Here is a 25,540-nt window from a genome sequence, read left to right on the forward strand (position 1 = left end):
CGAGTGGGGTCCCAAAAGTCAGAACCGTCCTCTGCTACCATCTACTGATAGAGCGTTCCTCCCTAATAATTTACCTGTGTTTGGACGCTCTTCGGGTCGATGAATCTTTTGGCTAAGTGAGACTCTCTTCACCCGAGATCAATCAATTTAATCTAATCAATAATCAATAACGAACATAAGCAATACCCTGATCAACATAACACTTAACAATTAATCCAGAATACATTTCGGCGAACCATGACCTTTCGGCCATGAATAACCACACCAGTTTATTCAAAGTTAATGAATTTATTTCCCTATATTAACAAAGCTAGCACAATATAGATGTGTCTCAACACCAATTGATATATGTAAATGAACATTAATAGCTGTCCATAACGGCGGAAAAGATGCAATCTATGCAGTATTTGAATAACAATGCATTCAATAATAGCAACGCAAACCACTAAAACTATAATCTGTAATGAGCTAATTGAATGCATTAGTCAGCATAACAAGGTCTCAAATTGCATCGTGCACCAATGATTCCTCATCTAACCTCGAATTAGCATCTGCATGTGGGACTTCATGCAAAACAATTTAGTAACATTAATTTAGAAAACTCCTAGCTAGGGCTCTTATCAAAATCAGCAGTTGGTTACCTAAAAGAAACACAATGCAATTGTACAATTTCCTTTCATATTTACCAATTACAATCAGCATTCAAGGAAGTCTTCGTCTCACAGGTACCGGTTTTCGATCAGCATGGATACCGGTTTCGATCAGCATGGGACGGGGCAAAGGGGCAGGGGTGGACGGGGCATTCGCCTCTCAGCGGCAAAGGGACAAAACTATTACTTCATGCAAAGGGACAAATCAAAGTTAAAGTCTCTAGGGCGAGAATTTCTTAAAGTCTCTTTCTCTCGATTAGAGAAAGCATCAAAATCTCATTCAAAATTGCATCAGACATCAATTGGCATCGTAGAAGATGGCAAAATGACGAAGTCGGCAAGATGGGCCATAATGGCTGCAATGTCTTATGGCCTCAATAGGTGCAATGGGTAATGGACGAATAATGGCTGCTTTCTTCTTGTGCACCTGGTTTAAATAGACAACAGTTCAAATCCAGTAGGGTCTTCCATTGGAGGGTTCATAGGTTGGCTTCAAATTGTCCAATCAAAAATAACAGTTCTCAAGCTTCTACCTAGGCATACATTATCCTTGGAGACGGGTACGTAAGTTGCAACATTTTATACCAATTAACTCACTTTCAGAGCTTCCATTGTCCGCACCTGCAGATTGACCTTGGAGCAAAGAAGAAGATGCCAGGCTGGCACGAAACCTTATAGATAAGCATGTGAACGATCTCAGTGGAAAGGTACAGCTTCAAGCAGAAATACACGTTTATTAGCACATTGGAAAAACACGAGCATCTAAACCGTGAGACCAGGCAACTAGGCCAAAGCCTCCACTAAAGTTATGCTAAGCTAAAACATTTCAAACAAGCAAATCATACCACACGTTTACGATTATGTCAGATTCGTGCAATTCTAATACATCACGTTATATAAAGCACGCTTATAAATGTTGGCAAACTACTCTGAGGGCACATTTGTCCCCGTACAATCTTTATTATTTCGATTAAAGTCACACTTGATTATTGCGGCACTACGTTTAAGCGCTAATAAATGTAAAACCTTCATTTCTGCGTCATCACAACTTAGCAGGTAATTTGACTAAACGAGAACTACATGTGAAGGATAGTTTCCTGAAGAGATCCTTCTCCTGGCTAACAGTGCCTGCTGACTCCTCACAGCTAGTTCTTTGGGATTTCTAGAAATCACTAGAACCAGATAGAGAACTACGAGTGCAAATGGTTATATCATTGTTTAAAGCATGTCCCCATGCTATAGTTTTATTTACATTTATTCACATTTTATTCATGTTTTAGCAGAACTGCTTTTAACGATGACTTTTACATAATTTATCAGTTGCTTTATTTTAGGAAGGCAATTAACATCCTGTACATTTAATCAGCCTTTGCACCACAGATAATCTGTACTTTTGTCCAAAACTTTAACATGCAGTACATGGTATGCTAACTCGTATTGCCAGTCCAGGTGCCATCTTTTATCTCCAAGACATAGCATTACATCAGAATTGTGTACCAAATGATGCATGAGTTATTATAGAAAGCACAGATTGACTCAAAGAGTGTAGAGGACCTTTCAGTCATGATCATCCTGTGATGCATACTACATGACAGACAGCTTTGCTGGTGCTGACTTTTTAGCCTCCCTAGAGGATTGCCATGTACACAACAGGCACACCCCTGTTACTTTATGTAGGAGGCTGGCCCTATATGTAGTATGCAAAGCTAGGCACACTGTGCAGGCAGTCAAGGTAACCACACGCTGGTTTCAAGAGGTAACAATCAGATCACCTATTGCTCCAATTTTTGAGGTAGCTGGTCTAGCAGTTAGGCTAATCCAGGAGCTAAGCATTTGTTGTACTTACAGTATCAATCATGCACCACACGCACTCAATGAATAACTCGAGACCAGAATTTATAAAAATACTTCAGCGTTTTATATAATTTTAAAGACTAAAATGGTTAAGATACGTTAAGTACTTTTTGAGTTATGATTTTTCAAAGTTTTGATAAAGAGTCTTTCTGTGCGTAATTACGTCCCATAGTAATCAATGGAAGGCCACCTGTCAAAATGCATATGAAATCACACAGCTGAATTACCAGTCTCTTCTCTTACAGGATGATCTATGAGGGTGGTGGCCACACTGTGTCAGTTGGAGAGCCTCGAGCGACTCCCAGTTTCTGCGGGCACAGTAAAAGTGCCACTTGGAAAAGGAGGTGGTTTGCAGTTTTAAAGGTGGTGCCTTAGGGTCCCCTTGGGCTGTTGAGGTTGCAAGGGGTTAGGGACCCACAGCATACAGCTGGTTCCGCAATGCATGGCTCAGGGTGGCCGGATGAAGCGTGAGTTAGAGGTCTTGAAGGCTGTGGGCACTGGAGCCCTTTGGAGCTGAAGGTAAGCCTTCTTCCGGGGGCCTTACAGGAGGATGAGGGCACTCTGGTGGGAGATACAGGGTGTTCCTGAAGCCCCTCAACTGGGGCTTCCTCCTGGTCCAGTTGCAGCTCTGGGAGAGCTCTTTTTTCTGTAGTCCGATATGCACTGACCGGTACCTGCGGTATTGGCAGAACTTGGCCACGGGAGGGCACAGTGCCACCAATGTTGGCACACGTGTAGGTCTCAACCAGGCTGTCATTAGTGTGTCATTGGGTCTGGCTGCAACTTCTGGTTGCAGAGATATCGGCCGGTTGGTGAATTGACTCTCACCGGTTTGCTGGTTCTTGCTGGTTTCTCTTGGTTCTTGAGTGGTGTCTTCACTCAGGAGGAGATCTTGGGCTATTTGCGAAGCCTGGAGGTCCTCTGGGTATTTTGAGGTTGGTCCAGTGGTCAGCTCCTTCACAGTGGCGATTGTCGGGACTCTGGTGCAGCAAGCAGGGGTCGTGGAGCCTCTTCTGGTGAATCCAATTTATTGGTCTAGGGGAGCCCACTAAATACTGTATTTAGTGGGCATTTTAGGGGGTACGTGGTAGTGTCCAATGGGACACTTACCCTTGGGTGGCTACACCCACTACAGTGACCACTTCCTGTGGGAAGGGTCACTACCCTAAACCTCATTGGCTATTTTCCTGCCATCCAACATGGAGAAAAATGAAATGGAGGGTCCACTTCGCCTGCAAGCCCCAAGTAGTGGTGCATGCTCAGTGAGACCCCTCCTCCTACCCTTTGTGTGGTTTCCTGCCTTTGCTTCCGCCAAAAGTGGTGGTTGGCAAAGAGGGAAGCCATCTGCTGCTAGCAGCAGGCCTGGGGCTTGAGTTTCAAGGGCAATTAGCGTTTGAAACTCACCACCAGGGGAATGAACATTCCTGAGGGAGGGTGTGTTAGCTCCTCCACCCAGGAAAGTCATTGTCTTGCAAACCAGAGAGACAGGGCTCTCCCCCAAGGTTTGTATATTGGCTGTCTGGAGGTGCCATGCTGGATAGAACCAGTCAGCAAGCATGCCAGTTAGATTAGCTTTTGCAGGGGACACCTCTAAGGTGAACCCTGGGTACGGTTAGGGATAAATCCAATACTTGTATCAGTTTGGATTTATCAGCCTGAGTTGTTTGATATCAAACAACCCAGGGTGCAGAATGGCCGTCATGTAGCTGGGGAACTCGTGTTTGACCAGTGTCCATCACATGCATGTAAAATGGCTGCTCTGTTCACTCCCTATATATCCCAGGTTTGGCAAGGACACAGTGGTGGCATATTGCTCATGCAGCTATGCCCTCACATATAGTATGGTGCACCTTGCCTTAGGGCTGGAAGGCCTGCTAGAGGGGTGACTTACACATAACATATGTAGTGCAGGGTGGACAGGGCACAAAGAGAGTGTGCCATGTCAAATTTGTCTTTTTAGCTTTGCCCCAGAACACTAAACCTGCAATGGCAGTGTTGGGTGCATCTGGATGCAGGGCCTTAGATGGTGGCACAATCAGTGCTGCTGCCCTCAGGGGCCTACCCCTAGTATCCCATGTCCTGGGGACAGGTATACCCATTTAAATGGGACTTACAGTGATATTTAAGAGTGTATCAAATTGTGCCAAGCATCACAACCGATTTAGGGAAAGAGCTCTGGCCCAGTAAACCTGGTTAGGCGCTGGGCACTACAACTTCTAGGACACATCAACATCAGGCAAAGTCAGAGTGTCAGGTTCAGGTTGCCACAAATCACCTTTCACCCCGACAGGTTCGGAGGTCTGGGTGAGTCTCTGCAAGCTAGTCAGGAGTTAGACTGACAGCTACTAATGGTGTGGGTTGCATTCATTCTTCTAGACTCTACAGTGCTGACATCCTAAACACTCAGCCCTGTCACCAAAGTAGGAACAGCTTAACAGTTCCCTGAGGGCATAATAAATCCTTCTCTTGGCCAGCACTGCACACCCAATATCAATTCATGCCTGCTACCAGGCAGCCTCTCGCTATTTTGAGGGCCTCCAAGGTTATGTTTGTTCCTAAGTCCTCATTTTTTCAGTTCTATAGACTGTTTGTTTTTGCCTTACATGCCAAACCGTCTCTCACTCATACTTCTGGTGTACTTCCACTGCCCATCCCCTTTACTACCCTTTATAAGCCTCGTACCCTCCAATCCCCCAAATCCCCAGCTGCTCTGCTCTGCTGGCGGATTCTGTGTACTTGCTTCAGCTTTCTACAACCTTCCCCACCCATGCACCCCTCACAGCCCCTGTTGAAAATGTTTCCCAACTCCCTTCGCTTCTTCTTTTATTTGCTAGCCATCTTGTAGTGGTGTCTTTAATACACTTTTTTGCCTTTATGTTTTCACAAGCTTTCGTTTCCACAGACCTTCATTCCTTTTATATGAAAACATTTGTCTTTTATTTATTTAATCATTTTTTTTAATGCAGTCGTCTAATTTTTTGTTGAGATGGTGCACTGGACTCATTCAATAACTTTGCTATTGTACAACAAATTGGAGCTTTTTAATATTGCCTGGTAATATCTTTGTATGTATATAATTGACAACTGCTTTGCAGATTTGACATCTGTACTGTCTGATAAATATGTTGTGACTATTTTTTGAAGTTTCTTGGGTTTCAAATCTATATTTTCAATATATTGATTGTAAGGACACCCTCCACCAGCGGTAGAAAGATACTTTGCAAAAAATGTTGCATCAGTTAGTAAATGCACAAAAATCAACTTGAGATGTAAAGTACACAAATACAACAGAATGCGTTGTGCTATAACAAGTGAGTGCAATCCAGTATCGTTAACACAAGAAAAGGGATTGATTTTGAACTCACAATTAGCAGCGGTGAGGTGGTGATGTTAAATACTAGAGCCAAGTGCAACTTTCCATTGAATGTGTACAATAGAAACCTGGGCTGTCTCTTTCGATCATCACTAAATGTAGAATCTTTCATTACTTGGTTTTTATACCCATGTAGTTGTCAGAAGGACCCCAGAATTGCTTAGGTTGGAATAATATCTTAAGCGTCTTGAGAAATGTCCCCAAAGTAAATGACAATTATGCTAATCACACTGAACTAGTTTAATTTATCAATGCTAACTCAGGTCCTCAAGATGGAAGTTCTAGAATTACCATGATACAATCAAATTAGCTTGTGTCCATCCTCTGGCATCCCAGTTTTAGTCACTGGTTATAAAGATCATTTCAGAGTTCGATACTCTATACCTAAAATAATTAAGACCAGAAAAAAATCAAAGTTGAAAAAATTTCTTGAGCCTTTTCAGATCCAGTTTCACTTCCCTATGTGATTACTGCCCAACCCTGCTACCACCGCTAAGCAGAATCCTAAATTGTTGTAAACTTGGCTGATCACCAGATTTTTTTTTTGCGAACTGTGGCTCTGAGAGAGAAGTAAAATTGCCATTCTTTGAAGTACCAGGCAAAGGATCCGATTGCGGTGAATACTTGCCTAATTGGAACTAGGCCATTCATTGCTCCACGTCTGAAAATGTGTAAATGGGACACCGCTAGCCTGGCCAGACAAGTACAGGACAGAAATACCATTTCTAATGCTATTCGTCTACAAGAGCTTCTGGTCTAAAGCCATCAGTCTGCCATCGATAGAGGAGTGGCTTATAACACTGGCTAAGACAACTAGTGGCTGTTCGAAGGCAGTAATTTAAACGGTAATTACTTCTCATTTGTACTGTGTATCGTTTTTAAAACAGGCTCTGTTCACCCTCAGTCTTGATAATTAAAGTATACCGTGGAGCATTGAAGCGAACCAATCACATATGGCCTGCCAAACTGATAGAACTCACCAGTGAGCTGCTTGAGCATTATACTATTTTCAATTGTGATTACATGGGATTTAAACTTCTTTTTATTTGGGTCCGAGGCAAGCCACGAGAATTATCGACTCTGTAATACCGGATAGAAGATTCCACCAAGTAGTCACACGATGGGTAAATGTAAAAGTATGGTAATTGGCTTTATAGCCAGGTAACACATTTGCAGTTATGTTCTCCAAATGGCATATTTCAGTCATACCTGCTGGCTAAAACTTCTCATATTTACCCAATTAACTTCAAATTCTCTCTGCATCACACCTGAATTAATGGATGTTCTTGGGAACATCAGGGATTTCGTCATATTACATGACCACTTTCCATTGTTTGACTGAGTAAACCCCATCCATCTAAAAATTGCTAATGTAGGGGTAATGAGCAATATCAGTAACAACTTGAGAGTTAAATTGCCTTAAAAAAATGTAGGTAAGTCTTTAATTTGGGCAGCAAAAGATGCTTACATTAAAGTATTAACGCGCTGAATTTGCGTCAAAATGTTTGACGCAAATTCAGAGCAAGCCTAACACCATATTTATACTTTGACACCCGACCCCGCGAACGTTAAAATTCATCAGTGTGCATCATTTTCTGGATGCATTGAACCGCCTTGCGTTAATGACATGCAAGGTAGGCGTTACCGTCCAAAAAATGACTTTAAGGCATGTGCGCCTTACTTATACTCCCACGTCATTTTGACACACAGGAGGGGGCGGGCCTTAAAAAATGGCGCACAGCCTGATTTGCGCTGTTTTTTAATGCCTGAGTGAGGGCAGGCATTAAGGGACCTGTGGGCTCATTTCCATGGTCTCTGACCCTGGAAGCAGTCCACAGGTGCCCATACCTGCCCCCGAGGGACACACCCTGCCACCCTCGCCCAGCCCTGGAGGACATACATGGATGGGGAGAACCCATCCCAGGTAAGTACAGGTAAGTGGAGGTAAGTATTTTTTTTTTTTGTAAGTGGCATATGGGGGCCTAACTTGGGTCCCCCTACATGCCACTGTGCCCAATGACCATGCCCAGGGGACATGGCCATTGGGCAGGGGGGCATGACTCCTGTCTTTCCTCTGACAGGAGTCATTTCAATGGGGTTTGTGCGTCAAAAAATGGCGCAAGTCCGGTTAGAGACGTGATTTTTTACTCTAATCTGACTTGCACCACTTTTTGACGCACAACCCCCATTCTTCCCTACGCCTGCGTTGCCCGGTTAGAGTTATTTTATTTACTCTAACCAGGCTGCAGCGCCGGCTAACGTCAATCCATAAATAAGGCACCCACCTGGTGCTTTGGAATGGCGTTAGCCGGCAGTAAATGTTTTGACGCAAACCAGCGCCGGCGCTGGTTTGCGTCAAAAAGTATAAATATGGGCCTAAATGAGGTAGGCTGGAAACGCATTTTAGCGTTGAATGTTTACTTGTTGTTGCTGATTTGCAACCCAGTGTTGACAATACTGATATGAATCATGATTACAGTAGGGAATCACAAGCAAACCAGGTACTCAAAGACATGTAAGGAGGGCAAAGGTCTTGCCCTTTACACTGTGCCAACTAAATAAGATTCCAGATTCAGTTGTTCTGTTAATAACAGTACAAAGCGCCAGAAAAAGAGGTGCAAAACTACTCTCAACAGGCTAACAGAAATAATCTGGAGGGAAAAATGCCATATCTCTTCTCTGAAAGATGTGAAAGCCTTTTGGCAGGTGGTAGCAGAGTGTGACAGGAAAAGGAAATTAAAACTTGAAATTGGAATTAGTGAACAGGGCTGTTCAAATGAATTGAATAAAATTAAATGAAAATGAATTATAAAGTGCCGATTTTACACAATCTGAATTTAGTTTCTCCCGTGACTGCAACACTCAGCTAGATATCTCTATTACATTCTAGTACTCACAGTTTACAAAATACTGCTTGAGTTCAGTAGTAGAAGGAGCTTTATTTCTGCTTTCCATCACCGTGTAGTCAGATGATTCCCGCGGTCTAAAGATGAGCATCCTCCCCACCTTGATAATTTTAGCAAATTCTGCTCTGTTAGTAACCCAGACTGATTTTCTGTAAGTCACAGAGAAAGCAAAGGTTGATGTTGGGATTTCAGCATTAAATGAACGCCATGAATTCTTTGACAGGGGTGGGAACTAACCGTGTAAAGTGCCCTTTCCAAGTTGATGGTCAATCCATTGGAGTTTGCTTTTCGGTTCCCAATCCAAAATGTAATTTCTTGTGACATCAGTTCCTGTTTCAATCTACTTGAAGCATTTATAAAGGGATCATTGCATGGAAAAGATGAGTTGCGATGGAACTCGCTTTCTGATTTTGCTTTGCAATCTGTGCCCTTTTTCCCTCCAAACTCTCTTCAGGAGCCACTTGATACTTTCATGACAAATTACGCGTAGGGTGGCACCGAGGCTACTTGCAGAAGTCACTCTTTCCTTGTGTGCTGTACAACCTCCAGTTCTTAACAATCACTGGCACTGAGAGCCCGAATCTTATTGAGGTGCTAAAATATTTAGCAGCGCATAGTCCAAATGCCCCGTCATGTACATTTCTAAAAAACAACCACATCTGGTCTAGAATACTACTGGCCGATTTGCTAAATTGTGCTGGTCAAAGTTCCTGAACACGTACTTTGTTAATGTTTGTTAATGTATATATATATATATATATATATATATATATACAGTATAAAGGTCATAGAAACGTAGCAAAGACACAGGATTGTGGAAAGAAAAGCATGTTTTAAAACCTTGTGTGGACTGATTAAAGAAACATTTTTTGTGGGCACATGCTACTTTTAGAGCCATATTACAGGCTTAGGTCTCATGATGCAAAATTCCATGACTGAAATTTGAGCCGCTTCAGAGTGTGGCACGTTGGGGGTGGGTGGAGCAGGCAGCAAGAGGAGTGTCAGCAAATGGAGGGCCACTGCTCAGTCCTACTGCTGCATGAGTTCTCAGGGTGCTGTGCGGTGTTGGTAATCCGGGTAACGTCTGCCACATATCGAAAAGGCGCCCACAATGGGCATGTCAGATGCCAATCAGGCCAGAGTGACATTCAAGGTCTATAGAGGTACATGCAGGAAAGCACCATGGACCTGGAACCTGATGTCCGATGAAAAGGATGCAAAATTTGGTACAGGCATGGAGACCATCCGCTTGAAAATGAAAAATAGCTTTGAGTCGATTGATATCAAAATAGACTCTTTGACCAGGGACTTAGATTACATAAAGGAGAGATTGGACAAGCACCACACACACATCAACATGTTGGAATGGATCTCGTTTCTAGAAGATGATGCAACTGCAATGACAGACCACCTCAAGGATTTGCCTGCCAAGACAGAGTATTTTACTAAAAATAAGGATTTAGAAGTACGATCTTGTAGAAGTAATATCTAGATACTTAGCATCCCCAAGACTACTGCCATGGGTTATATCGATGTCTACATTGAGAGAACGTACACAGATATTTTTGAACCTACAAAAGTTAATGGAAGAAATGCCTGCACTGGCAATCGCTCGGGTAGCATTCCAACCCATCATTCCTAAGTGTGATGGGTAAGCCCAGACGTGGGTTCCGTGCTCACTGAGCCACTGGTACTAAGCTTTATCTGGATAATGAGCCCTAATAATGGTGAAACAGGACCTAAGTTGCTTGTGTTATGGTTCAGGGAGGACTTGGCCTGGCAGTTTGTGCAGGACTATCAAGACTGATGTGCATATGGCTGGGTCCAAACTGAGGTGGCATTATGGGTGAAAACAATGGATTGGGATGTGGCCTCTAGTGATTGTCAATGGCTGAGATTAATTCAAGCATTCCATAATTATCTTGCTTTTGATGCTGTAAGTGTGAGAAATTTGCCCATAAGGGGATCCCATGTACCATGGGGCTTTACTAACCTCAGGGAAGGGACCCTATGCACACCCCCTTCCTAAATATTGATTAAAACAATACAACTGTGCCAAACACCCAGGCCCTGCCTCACCACAAGGGGATTATATTTGAAATGGATGGGTCTGTTCTGTTTTTTTATTTTAATTTTTATTTCTGCAGTGGTGCTACAGCAGCACCTTAGTGCTGGTAAAAACAAAAAAGTCATTGTTTTGCCCCAGGAGGATCTCGGGGGAGGAATCCCAGTGATACCCATACTAAGCTGAGGGCACTAGGCCTGGTCAGAACTCATGGAGCTTCACTCCACAGAATTCTACAGAGTTACATATAAACTCCACAGGATTCTGCTGAGTTCTGCGAGCAGGCAGAATTCAGCCATGTTGCACTGCTCACAATGATTTTTAGTGGCAGGAGCTTGTTCCAAGCTGTAAAATCAGGGCAAACTGCACCTCGTGACCCCCCACAGGGTGCTGCTTCAATCTGCCTCTCAAACAGATTTTCTATTCAAGGAGCAGATGTCTCAGAGCGAGTGGTCATGACCTGCCTCTACCTCCCACATTGAGAAATCTTGCTGGAGGGTGTGCTAGCACCCAAGAGTCATGCTAGTGGACACAAATTCTCGCTCGCTCTCACAAACTTAACTTTGGCGAGCCATGCATGAGAAAAAACTGCCACACAGATGTTGGCAGAGCTTTGCCGGAACTCTCTGAAGTTGTCAAAACCCCATGAACTCCATCTACAAAACAGAATGTTTTGCCCACCTTTATAGGGCACCTGTGTATACCTACTCTGTCCCTTATATGGTTTTTCTTTTTTTTTCCTACAGAGTTCTAGAGTCCTAAAACAGCTGCCAAACGTTGCTGTAGATGTTGCTGACAGCTAATCAGATCTGATCTTTCTTATCTTTTAATATGCCAGTCCCACTCTTCTACCCCGGCCTGACATGTCAATAAATTATGAACCTTCATTTCTCAAAGCTACTTAACTGGTGTACACAAAATGACAAAAATACACTTTCTGGGTTATGGTCTAGCTTTTTGCCAAATTTGGTTTATTTCCGTTCAGCCATTTTGTTTGCAGCACTTTTCAAACTTACTGTGGAAATTGAATAGGGTAAATGCTTTTTGGCACATCCCCTTTTTCTTAACCCCCGCTTCACGGGTTGACCTGAAACTTAATAGGAAGGAGTTGAGGTGGATGGATCTTTTTCTGGAAATGTTTGTGATGATTCATTTGTATTACAAAAAATCCATCTCCTATGGAAACCCAGTACTAACTATAACTGTACACTTGTGACCACCATAATGTAATATATACATTACATCTTCAGCCCTAGTTCAGACTTTCCATCAGAAAGGCATGTTTTTGTTACTTTTGCACCATTTCACAAATCGCAATGGAACTTTACAAGAAAAAAAGTTCATCCACTTGGGCTCCTTTACAGAAAGTTTTGCTGCAATCAGTCTACGGAAAATATGGCTAACTCAAGTAATAACGCATTTGGCACAAAATTAGGTCCATACTCAGAAAGTGTGCTTTTTGTGATTTGGTTTAACTCTGTTCAGTCTTTCTGAGAAATTATAGTTAAGTAGGAGCTTTCTTTGAGCACAATGGGGATTAGCACTCAGAAAAGGTTAAAGATATCTAGACCAGTGTTTCCCAACCTGTTGTCCGGGGTCCCCCGGGGGTCCGCAAAGCTTCCTCCTGGGGTCCGTGACTGTGTCGAACATTTAATAATTTCAACAGATTAGGTCACCAGCTTTGAGTAATAACTCACGGGGGGTTCCCCACATTCCTATAATGATTCAGTGGAGGTCCCTGGGTTCCAGTATTGATATACTGGGGGCCCATAGAAGTCAAAAGGTTGGGAACCACTGATCTAGACGGTTGGTAACGCTAAAGTACACAGTACAAAAACTAAATAACCATTAACTTCTGATTGGTTGTGGGAGCTTTTTTCACATTGGCCATTTCAGTACTGAGGTACTGGTAATGGTAACACATAACTGAAATGATTTCCATAGTTGGGAGCAACATCTGAGAAAATGTTACAGCTGCCATTACAGGACTCAGGCACCCAGTCTTCAAGTCCTGAAAAAATAAGTAATGTATATAATGGGCAGGGTGAGAAGCCCCTGACCCTGAGGCCCATGTAGGTGGATTATTAAAGGGTTGCACTCTTACGTTACATTTTCTCAAAAGGATTTGTATTTTTTCTCATGGGAACACCAGTTCTAGCAACCGCCGTTCCAGTGACTGGAACTGCTGTACCAAGTGAGTCCCTCCTGTGTGGTACCAAGCTACCAAATGAACATTACAAAAATAGGAAGGTCTACTCATAGACCAGGCCCTGTTATGACTGCTATTACGCACGCTGTAGACTGTGCATTGTAGAGACTGGCCACCTAAATTGGGCTGGGTGTAGGACCAACCCACTGCTTTGTGCTGCTGAAGGCTGTGTGCAGTGCAGGGGTTAGCTACCTGTGGTGGTGGGGGGGACAGCTGTCTTCATGCTGGAGATTGGGTAGAGGGCCTTCTCAGAGGCCAGGACTTTGCCCAACAGCTGTTGCAACCAGCCTAGGCCCCACGTAGTGGGGCGCAGGCCGCCTAAGGGGGTGTTGGCTACATATGGGGGAATGGGCCCAGGACCAATCTGCAGGTCGCCCAATGGGGTTGGGAACATGTTTAACCTGAAATATTATCAAAAGCGCACATAAATACACTGAAAAAACATTAACATTACGTTATAGTTAGGAATGATAATACGTTTTTGCAATTAAAAAACAGAAAGGCACTGAAGAAACATAAATGTTGAAGTGACATAGTTAGGAGTCGAAATGAAGTAAGAACTAACATATAAAAATAAAAAAAATGAAATTCACCAGTTATAGTAACTATGACCTGCTCGATCATCATGCACTGCTTCTGACCTCACATATTACATCACTCATAACATAATAAATTGCATCATTCACCGTATCATTGATGTCATCTCAAAATACAATATTGAGGATGTCACTGATGAAATCACTGATGATGTCATTTATGATAATGCTATTCATATTACTCCATCAAAACATACATCATAATAAAAAATAAATTGTTACTATAGAGTATAAGTCATATACAGCATAGAGCTATTGTGTGTACATGAAAGTAGTGTATGGAATGGAAATACCGTAAGCTCTGAAGGCAAGTGTAACTGTGCATGAGAAAGTTATATGTTTCCTGGTTTACCAGCCAGTAAATTTTCATGTGCACGTAGTATACAATCTTAAACAAGATTAAAACTGAGCATATCGGTTGTGGGTTGCAGAGGCATGTTTTGAAGTAGAATATGGCTTATGGCCAAAACATGTGGCAGAAAAATATGTGAGAAGAGTCAAATCTTCTGTTCACAACGGGTAAGTCTCCAGTGGAATTCTGGGTATGCGCCCATGCTAAATAACTGATATGCATTGTTTTACACTGTTGGACCTGACATCCTTGGCATGGTTTCCACCCAACATTTGGCCTTTAATCTTCCTGTTTTTTTCTGATTTTGTTTTTGCTGGCTTTAGGACTCTGCACTCTTTACCACTGCTAACCAGTGCTAAAGTGCTTGTGCTCTCTGCTTTAAACATGGCCATATTGGCATACATCCAATTAGCTTGCTTACTGTACTTGTAAGTCCCTAATAAAGTGATAATACATGTACCCAGGGCCTGTAAATTAAGTGCAACTAATGGTCCTGCAGCTGCCATTGTACCACCCACTTCAATAGACTTTTAAACATTAGGGCTGGCACTACAGCCTCTTGTTGCAGTTTTACACTGCCATTTCGACCTAGCAAGGTAAACCTCTTGCCATGCCCAAACCTCCTTTTTTTAATATGTTTAAATCACCCTTAGGGTAGGCCCTGAACAGCTCCTAGGCCATGGTGCAATAAATTTAAAATGTTGGACATGTATCTTTCAATGTTACATGTCCTATAGCGAACCACTCTTACATTAATGTTTCACTGCTGAAAGGCCTGCCTTTCCCTTAGGATAACATTGGGTTACCTTACAACATTTAAAAAGTGGTATCTTTCAATTGGGAACACATAGGAATTTTGAGTTTGGTGTTGAAAGAATTGTAATTTGGAGCATTCCTTAATGGCAGTGTTAAATTTTAAGTCACAATTCTGAAAATGGCACTTTTAGAAAGTTGGTATTTTCTTGTACCACCCATTTGGTGTGTGCTGTCTGGATCCTGGGTAACATGACTAGATGTAGCTAGCATTTGGTCTTTGTGTATTGCTCTCAGACAGTGAGACAAAGGTGTTGGCAGGATGGGCCATCTCTGACTTGATGCAGGGTAGGAGCTGTCAACTAGCTCACTTGCACATCACAAAGGATATACCTGAGCGCACACACAAAGGGATTCACACTGGTCTGTTGTGACCCCAGACAAGCTGGGGCCGGCACAGAGAGGCAGGAAATTTGAAGCACCTCTGGGAATGGAGGCATCCAGAACTTCTCCTACTTCAAGTGGACATCAGGTATACATATTGGACCTTCAGACCCAACCCTTAAATACGCTCCCTTACTAATGGAATACTCAGTAGGAGTGCTCTACTGCTCTGCCAGAAGGGGTGCTACTCGGTTACCCTGCTGCTCTTCTGCCTGAGTGAAGTACTGTACATGCATCTTGAACCCATGATCACCAGAGTGACTCCAAAGGCCAGTTTGCTGTCCTCCTGATCTAGGCTTCAGGACAGAACAGGTTCAAACCACCTTGAACCTAGCCCTTTGACTCAGTCTTCTGTGAATCTTGTCCATCAAGCCATGCCACCCTTGTCCTGGATCCTTGGACGTGGACCTGAAGGTGCTGTGGGCAGAACCAATGCAGCTCAATGCATCTCTTTGCAGCTCTACTTCATAACAGCCACAGCACAATGGATACTCAAAGCATTCCTTTGCATCGCAAGCACCTCGTTGACGGCATCCTCAACAATGTCTCAGGACCTCGCATCACAAGCCCTGCAACTTCTTCAGAACCAACCGGTAGGCAATGCATCTTTAATGCATGACTTCACATTGTAAGTGCCTTGTTGACTGCCTCAACGATGATGCAGGATCTTGCATCACGAACCCCGCAAACACAGCCGTGCGTGATCCATCTTCAGCGCAGGACTTTACAACGCAAGCCCTAGTTGATGGCATCCATGACGAAGATGAAGGGCCTCATATTGTACGATCTTGTGAGTAGTTCACGAGTCCCAAACAGGAAGTACAGCCCCCTAGGAGTCCATGCAGGGGACTGTGCATCAGGATCTCATAAGAGGCTTGCAAGAGCCATAACTTAAAAAAAATATCCAAACATCTTTCATTCTCTACTCTATCATAGATTAGCATTAAATAAGAACTGAAAAAGTGTAGTGCTTATGACCTCCCATATGATATCACTCATGACATGTTCAATGATGTCACCTATGACACACACACACACACACACATATCTATATACATATCAATATATATCTGCAAGACATGGGATCCTTAGTGTGGTTGCCCTTAACTTTTTGCCTTTTGACCTCCTGTTTTTCTGACCTCATTTTTGATGGCTTTAGGATTCCTGGGCACTTTACCATGGCTGAGCAGTGCTAAAGTGCAGGTGCTAGTACTCTAGACATTGTGACACTGACTTATCCACAATTGGCATATTTATTTTATTAGTTAGTCCATAGTAAAGTGCACTATATGCACCTAGGGCCTGTAAATAAAATGCTGCGAGTGGGCATGTTGCACGGATTGTCCCACCCACTACAGTAGCCCTGTGAAAATGTCTCAGGCTTGACACTGCAGAGCCTTTGTATGCAGTTTAAGCTGCCATTTTAATCCAGCAAGTGCACCCACTCACCAGGCCAAGACCTTCCTATTTACTAAATAAAAGTCACCCCTAAGCTAGGCGCTGGTTAGCCCCAAGGGCAGGGTGCAGTGTATTTAAAAACGTGGACATGTACATTTGAGTTTAACATATCCAGGTATTGAAAAACTCTTGAATTTGTTTTTCACTACTGCAAGGGCCATCGCTCCCATAGGTTGACACTGGCATTGCCATAAAACATCTGAAAAGCGTAATTTCCAATTGGAACAGGATCGAAAAGTGGAGTTTGGTATTTCTGGGCAATTTAAAATCAGAAATTATAGAAAAAAGGATTTTAAATTGTAAGTCTGAAAATGCCACTTTTAGAAAGTTATCACAAAACACATATCCACGTGAAACTTATTTTCAATTGATTTAAATATTATAGTAGAAAAATGCTACTGGTTAACTCATTCAAAACATTCTTATATGAAAATGAAAATCATATGTCTAGAATCTTTAAAAAAAACTCCACTGAATCCAGTACCAACACATATGTGAAAAATGTTTTTTTAATGCTTTGGAAGCTGCATCAGCATATCATGGTGAATCATTTTTGTAATCAATCATACTTTAGGAAAATAAACAAAGAGTGATAGTTGAAACAAGTGATCCCCAAGTGAGAAAAGAGACACCACACCATAAAGCGATAACGAATTCGCTTATAGTTCTGTGATCTTTAATGTATCTCACAAAGACAGCCTCTTATTAAGTTATTAAGTATGCTTGTCAATACATTGATTGATAATTCAAAACATAATCGAAGAGGTCTTGTCTGATTAATGTGTTGACGACATGTCGACCCTCATGCTGGATTCTAGGATCTAATTGAGACAAAACATTACCTGGGGAGTGGTGAAAGGTTGGAATTATTATGCACAGATCAGCAATGATGCTCTGCGCGGCCCGATGGCGAAGCATTGCCTGTATTCCAACAGAGCCCGACAGTGATGCAGTGACTTGATTGCAAGGAAAATGCATCATGCCCTTGATCCCAACGCTTGGCTCCATCAAAGCTACTTTTTCACCTGACCCTGCATGGGTTCTGACGACAGCCTGCCCTCCATTGCGGCCAGCCTGAATTTTGGATTTGTACCGGTCCCTTGCGACCTCAAGTAACCTTTTGATTGATAGTGATGTCTAAGCACTATTTCCATGTTTAATCTTTAAAAAATCACATCTCGACTTCTACTTATTTGGTTTTTGCTATTTTGGTTTTGTTTTACTCAGATAAATATTCTCTATTTTACTAAACTGCTTTTGTGGTGTTTTCACTGTGTTACTGTAGTTATACAAAAAATGTACACACTGCCTCTTACATTAATCCTGACTAATTTGTGCCAAGTAACCAGAGGGTGAGCACAGGTTAATTTAGGTTGAGTATCTGACTAAACCTGACCAAGGTTGGGACCCCTACTGGGACAGGGCACATACCTCTGCAAACTAGAGACCCAGTTTCCAACACTGTCTATCTATCTATCTATCTATCTATCTATCTATCTATCTATCTATCTATCTATCTATCTATCTATTTTAGGTCTATAACTATACTTCTGTGTCTATCTGTAGACATATATATATATATATATATATATAAACAAATATATATATATATATATGTATATAGATAGATAGATAGATAGATAGATAGATAGATAGATAGATAGATAGATAGATAGATCTATAACTATACTTCTGTGTCTATCTGTAGACATATATATATATATATATATATATAAACAAATATATATATATATATATGTATATAGATAGATAGATAGATAGATAGATAGATAGATAGATAGATAGATAGATAGATAGATAGATAGATCTATAACTATACTTCTGTGTCTATCTGTAGACATATATATATATAAACATATATATATATATGTATATATATATAGATAGATAGATAGATAGATAGATAGATAGATAGATAGATAGATAGATAGATATTTACCATTTACAGTTAGAGTTATCTCAAGTAACTATAACTCGTGCCCTAAGGTAACAATAACTCGCACCCCCGCCATGCACAGTCTTTTCATCACATTTGCGGGATAATTGCCAGTGCATGGTGAGGGTGTGAGTTATAGTTACCTGAGGGCACGAGTTAAAGTTACTTGAGGTAACTCTAACTATAACTGCTGAATTTCAATGGTTTTGTAAACTTGAAATCTGAGCCTAGCTATAACGTCCCTCTAACCTTTGTTTTTTTCAGTGAATTTCGATGTTTTGAAAAAATCTATTTCCTACCCATAACGTCCCTTTAACCTTTGTTTTTTTCAGTGAATTTCAATGCTTTTTTTTTAACATATAGTAATTTTCATTACTGTATGTTATTCCAACTATCGTCGTGCACGGTCTTCGGCCTTGTGCAACAGTGGTTGGCCACAGGGCCTGGTGACAACCCCCTATAAACACCCGAACTTGCTCCATGCACGGCCTTCACCCATGCTCAGGGGAGGCTGCCCGCAAGACCTGACATGCATCCAGACCCAGCAGCCTCTCTGAGTATGAGAACAGATGTGAGACGGTGTATCTGGGGGTGACAGTGGCTGTCAAATTGTCTATCTGGATGCAAGTGTGTAAATCAGTTTTTAGTGGGTGCGTCAGTGTGTGCACAGGTCTGTGAGTGGCTGCATGATGGTGTGAGTGGGTCTGTGGTGGGTGCGTGAGTGTCTTCGTGGGTCTGTGAGTGGGAACATAAGTGTCTGAGTGGGAGAAATTGATTAAAGGTGAGAAAGAGAGAAAGAAAGTGAGAGGGACAGAGTTTTTTTAGGCTTTAATATCTCATATAGTTAGAATGAGATATTTGTGTTCAATTTAAAATAAAGAAATGTATTTTATATTTTAAATAAAATAGTTTTTTATTGAAAAAAACAAAAAAAAGGAAATGAGATCAGGTGGACACAAACCCTCCAAGCGCAGTGTGAAGGTCTGCCACCTTCATACTGATCCAAAGACTTTTAAAAACATTATTTAGCCATTTATGGGCTTTCTGGGACCGTAAGGGAGCCCTCAAGGCCTCCCCCATGGTCCCTACATATTTGTTTATTTATTTATTTTCTTTAATTATTTTTTTTATAATAAAAAGCTCTTGTGGGCTACCTGGCACTGCAGGGGAAGTCTTAAGGATTCCCCTGCAGTGCCATTGCTTCAGCAAGCAGGAAGCTGCTATGACAGCAGCTCTGTGCTTGCTGAAGCAGTTCATCGACAGAAATGAAAGCTCCACTGTTTGACAGCGGGACCTGCTTCACTGGTCCCACTGTCAAACAGCAGATTGTTTGCTGTAGCTTGGCTGCAGCGCTGCAGCCAAGCCACAGCAGACAGCTATGTCCCGGGCGTTGGCAGCCCCGGGACATAGCAGGAGCCAGCCGTGGGGATTGGCGGTCCCCAGGGCCATCCGTGGCTCCACAAGGGGGGTTGCGCAGCCCCCCCACCAACGTTGAAATAGCCAAGGGGTGGTGGTCTCTGAGGCTAATGGGGGTCTGAAACAGGCCCCCTTCCAATTGTTTTCTGTTTGCCCTGGGGGTGGTGGTCCCCGGGTCACAGGGGGGCCCTAGGCCCCTGCATATATCTTATTGCAACCCCCGGAGGTGGGGGTCCCCAGGGCTTATTTTTTTAAAAGATTTGTCCCAGGCGGTTGGGAGTCCCCAGGGTGTGGGGGAACTGGCCTGCTCATAATTCCGTGTAGCCCCGGGGGTGGTGGTCCCCAGGGCAAGAGGGGGTCCCAAAGGGACACCTTTTTTTAAAAAAAATATTGGCTCCAGGGGGTGCTGGTCCCTGGGGCGTGGGGGGCCACAGGCCCTCCCACATTATATTACATAAACACCCTGAGGAGGTGGTGGTCCCTGGGGCAGCAGGAGGGGGCCAAGCGCCCCTCCAGATTTCAAAACAAAGCTCTGGGGAGGTGGTGGTCCTCAGGGCAGCTGGGAGCCCACTGCCCCCGCATACAAAAAAATACACCCGGGGAGGTGGCAGTCCCTGGGACATCAGGAGGGGTCCAGGAGCCCCCTCCCCAGTTTCTTTTTCAAAAAGCCCCGGGTCTTGGCCCAACCAGGGGCATTAGACTAACAATGTACAGAAACCACGCTTTGTTTTTTATTTGATTCTATGGCCAGAGTCGCAAATCCAGTGGACTCCATTTGTAAAATCGAAAAAAAAATGCTTTTTAGCCCTGGGTTGGTCCCTTTGGGACCCCACCACCAAGGTGTTCGTACTCTGACCCCTTTTGTATTTTTTATAATTTTTATCTGGAACTTGGCCAAGATGGCAGACAACAGTCCTGTTGTTGAAGTGTTATCAGCCAATCAGATCTCTGCACAAGATCAGGAGGGTTTGCGAATCTTTCGCATCCTTATATATACAAAATCAGATTTCCTTGAATTTCTCTACTGAACGGATTTACAACAAATAACAAAAAGGCCTATTTCTGGACCAAGAGCTACCTTTCTGCCAACTTTAGTGTAATTCTGTCCAGTGGTTTTGGAGCAATCTTTGTTCAATTTTTCCTATGAGAATTATAATTGAAAACACTTTAAATTTCACCCCCACTTTATCTTGGGCCCCACTTGATGGATCACTCCAAAATTTTCCAGATATCAGGTCATGTGACTACAGCTGCAGATTCATCAAGCAGCACCTAAGATATAGATGAGCTAAAAACAGCTCTTTCAATAGAAAGTTTGTCCTAACTATAACTACCTACTGCCGACCGCCAGTAGGTAATAAATATAAACATATTTCTGTATAGCGCTGGGAGGCCTTCGGGTAGCTATGCGCTCTATAAATTTTCATAACATAACATTTATATGTATTTACATATATATATATATATATATATATATATATATATATATATATATATATATATATATTGAAGAGAATGGTTCCTGCTGTTAAATTGATGGTGCCAAACGAAGCCGGTGCACGTTAACGGGCGCAGGACCCATTAATAATAGTATATCAGGAAACGTTATCCAAACAGCACTCCAAACAACAAATCATTTATTTATTTCAGGCTGTCACCATATTTTAAGGAAAACAATTTCTCAACTTGCAGAGGCTACTCGTTTCAACCTTTATGGTCTTCTTCATCAGTCCAAATAGTTACAGAAGCCCCCTCTGCCTTAGAAAATATACCCATGGTTTCCCTAGACGTAAAAGACAGATCATTATTTGAAAAAAGACACACTACAATACCCCACATTCAAAACAATTTAAAAAACACCCCAAACAAATCCAAATCTAATTTAAAATAAAATCATCCAAAAATAATAACCTCTCAATTATTGTCAACAGATGTATCCAATATTTCATTATCTCACAGTTCAGACTTTTTTTTAGGAGTTTTTTAGTTTTTCAATATACTTTTTAACATGTTCCTAATTATATGATTTTTAATTCTTAACAGAAAAAGTATGAGCTATTGCCAAACTTTTATTCACCAACATTACGGCCAAGTGGCCCTTCACCAAATTTTCCGGCATTATTCCATTCACCCAAGAAACATCTCAACCACGACCTAAGATAACTTGCATCCTTGCCATTCGCTGCTAATTACTCCGGGTAACATACCACTCACTACAACTTTTATAATGTCCATAAAAATATTAATGAAACATTAGAAGTTAAATTATTGAAGAAAAAACTGTGCATGACGGGGGTGCGAGTTATAATCATCTTAGGCCGCAAGTTATAGTTACTTGAAATGACTCTAACTGCTGAATCAAGTAAAAAATCATGTAACCTTTAGTTATATATATTTATATATATATATATATATATTCACTGAAAAAAAACAAAGGTTGCAGGGATGTTATAGTTCAGAAACAGAATTTAAAAAAACCTTAGAAATTCACTTAAAGAACCAAAGTTTACAGGGACATTATAGCTGGGTTTCTAATTCTGTTCAGCAGTTTGCGCTGTAGCCCTGCCTTAATAAGGGCCTGATTACGACCTTGGCGGATGCAATACTCTATCACAAATGTGACCGATATCTCTTCTGCTGTATTACAAGTTCCATTATAGCCTATAGAACTTGTAAAACGGAGGGCGGGTTGCCCGTTACGTTTCTGACAGAGTATCCCATCCACCAAGGTCGTAAACAGGCCCTAATTCTAGGGAAAATGCATGGGAATTTTGCATTTTAGGACACCCCCTTTTTTCGTGGTCCTCGCTTGACAGATCAACCCGAAATCTCCATGCACAAAAGAGACTAAACAGAGCCCATTTTTTAACGTTTCATAGAAATTCAATAAACAGTCCAAACGTTATTAGCAACACACTTTGGTGCCGTTTGACAAATCTTCACAAAGTTTTCAAAACTTATACTTCAGCTGCAGTCTTGAAAGTTTTGGGGTGATCCATCATCCGGGTGCTGAGAAAAAGGGAGGGTCCCAAACACATTTTCCACATTCTACGTCAATGGGATTTTTCACATTTGTGAACTCAACCACAGCCTGAACTTCTGAACGGTATTACACCAAATTTGGTAGAAAGCTAGCTCTTGGACCAGAAAGTGTATTTATGTAATTTGGTGTTAATGTATTCAGTAGTTTTGGAGATATTGAAGGAAAAATGTGAATATCCGGACAGCTGGTGTTCATATAGACTCTGATTGGCCAATCTAAAGGAGACTAGTCAATTCTGATTGGTTGGTGACAACCTGAACAATATGTTTTTGCAGCCATTACAAGACTAAGGCGGTCATTCTGACCTTGGCGGGCGGCGGAGGCCGCCCGCCAAAGTCCCGCCGTCAGGTTACCGTTCCGCGGTCGAAAGACCGCAGCGGTAATTCTGACTTTCCCGCTGGGCTGGCGGGCGGTCGCCTTCAGACCGCCCGCCAGCCCAGCGGGAAAGAGGCTTCCACGATGAAGCCGGCTCGGAATCGAGCCGGCGGAGTGGAAGCTGTGCGACGGGTGCAGTTGCACCCGTCGCGTATTTCACTGTCTGCGCAGCAGACAGTGAAATACATGTAGGGGCCCTCTTACGGGGGCCCCTGCAATGCCAGTGGCATGGGCACTGCACTGCCACTGGCAGGGGCCCCGCGACCCCCCCTACCGCCATCCGGATCCCGGCGGTCGGACCGCCGGGATCTGGATGGCGGTAGGGGGGGTCGGAATCCCCGCGGCGGTGCAGCAAGCTGCGCCGCCGTGGAGGATTCAATGGGGCGGCGGTACACTGGCGGGAGCCCGCCAGTGGTGCCGGTCCGACCGCGGCTTTACCGCCGCGGTCGGAATCCCCATTGGAGCACCGCCGGCCTGTCGGCGGTGCTCCCGCGGTCCTCCGCCCTGGCGGTCTTTGACCGCCAGGGTCAGAATGACCGCCTAAGGGACTTGGGGCCATATGTACGAACACATTTTCCCATTGACACAGAATGGGAAAAACCCTTTGCTACATCTGGCCCTTGGTCCCTGTGTCCTGAAATTTAATTAAAGAAAATATGTAAGTGGGCATGGTGAGCACCCTCTGACCCCAAAAGGCATTTGTTGGGGTCCCAAATGGACACCCCACCCTTTGTTATCTGGCCATAACATGAACAACATACTGTGGCAGCACTTACAGGACTTTGAGATATGGTCCCCATTGAAATGCATTGTAGTGAAAGGCAGGTTTTGAGGGTCAAAAAAAGAAGAATGTACAAAGGGAAATAACAGATTTTAGTTACAATATAAATCCTGTGTTGATTGTACCATACTAATTTTAGGAATTGTGGGGTGTTGTCATGTGATTTGCCCTATGAAAAAGCCTTCTGCTGGGATTTCATGAATCACGTTTGAGAGAAAACCGTGTTCTCATGATTTTCCCATAGAGGTTATGGAAGGTCCTCCAGAAACTAAAATGAGAGCATATTTTCTATATGTTCACACAAATTCATCAGCCGTATGAGAATGGAGTCTGACATCCTCATTAAAACATGCACTTCCATCAGGAGCAGTCTGTTAGTTGATTCCCTTGTGTTTTAAAGCAGCCTGCTCCCAGAGTGTTCTGAAGAACAACTAGAGTGGCACATCTGATGGCATCTTGATTGAATCAAACTGGTAACACATAAAACATTTCATTTAAAGAGGAACAAAATGAATTGGTTCATTTTGTCATAGAAATGGTTAGTGCTGTAGAAAGGAAAATTAGAATACATTATAAGTGAGTTCCCAAATATCTTCCTCATCTATTTCATTAAAACGTTCTCACATGCAGACTGAAACATGCACTTTCAACACAAGCAGCATACTGCTGGTTAACTCCCTGGTGATCAGCAGTTTACTACAGTGTTCTAATGAGCACCTAAAGTGCTAACTTTCTGAATCTATGCCGGAAGTGAGGCACATCTGAACACCATTTTGTTGGAATCAAAGTGGGAAACTACTGAGGATATTGCAGCAAATGAGGTGATTAGAGAGCTTTGGAACAAGTAAGTCTTCCAAAATGGCCACCAGAGAAAAAGAGGCCAAATGTAGCACAAATATCACCCAAATGCAACCCAAGGACTACTCAAAGGTGTAGAAGAATGTGCCATGTGGCAGGGGGCTAAAGTGATATTCATAGGCTTCTTAAGCCCTGTAGGCCACCGAGCACTAAGGACTTTGTCAATGTGTCAACACAAGATAGAAGATCAGTTGGGCTGCAACCGCCCCACAACCCACTGAGACTTATTTGAATAAGATGCATTTTAGGTAACTATCAAGTAACAATCAATTCTGTGAAACAACACATGGATGTTAAATGACACAAATCCTCTTTCATAATAGAAAATAACACTAGGAAATAAGGATATATTTTAGAGATGAATTTTGAAATTAAAATCCTATCCTACTACGGACAGTATAAGTAGCAACTATAATGAGGCAAACAGAATGGTAGCTGCAACGTTTATCA

The sequence above is a fragment of the Pleurodeles waltl genome, chromosome 2_2 (assembly GCF_031143425.1).
Source record: "Pleurodeles waltl isolate 20211129_DDA chromosome 2_2, aPleWal1.hap1.20221129, whole genome shotgun sequence".
Classification (NCBI taxonomy): Eukaryota; Metazoa; Chordata; class Amphibia; order Caudata; family Salamandridae; genus Pleurodeles; species Pleurodeles waltl.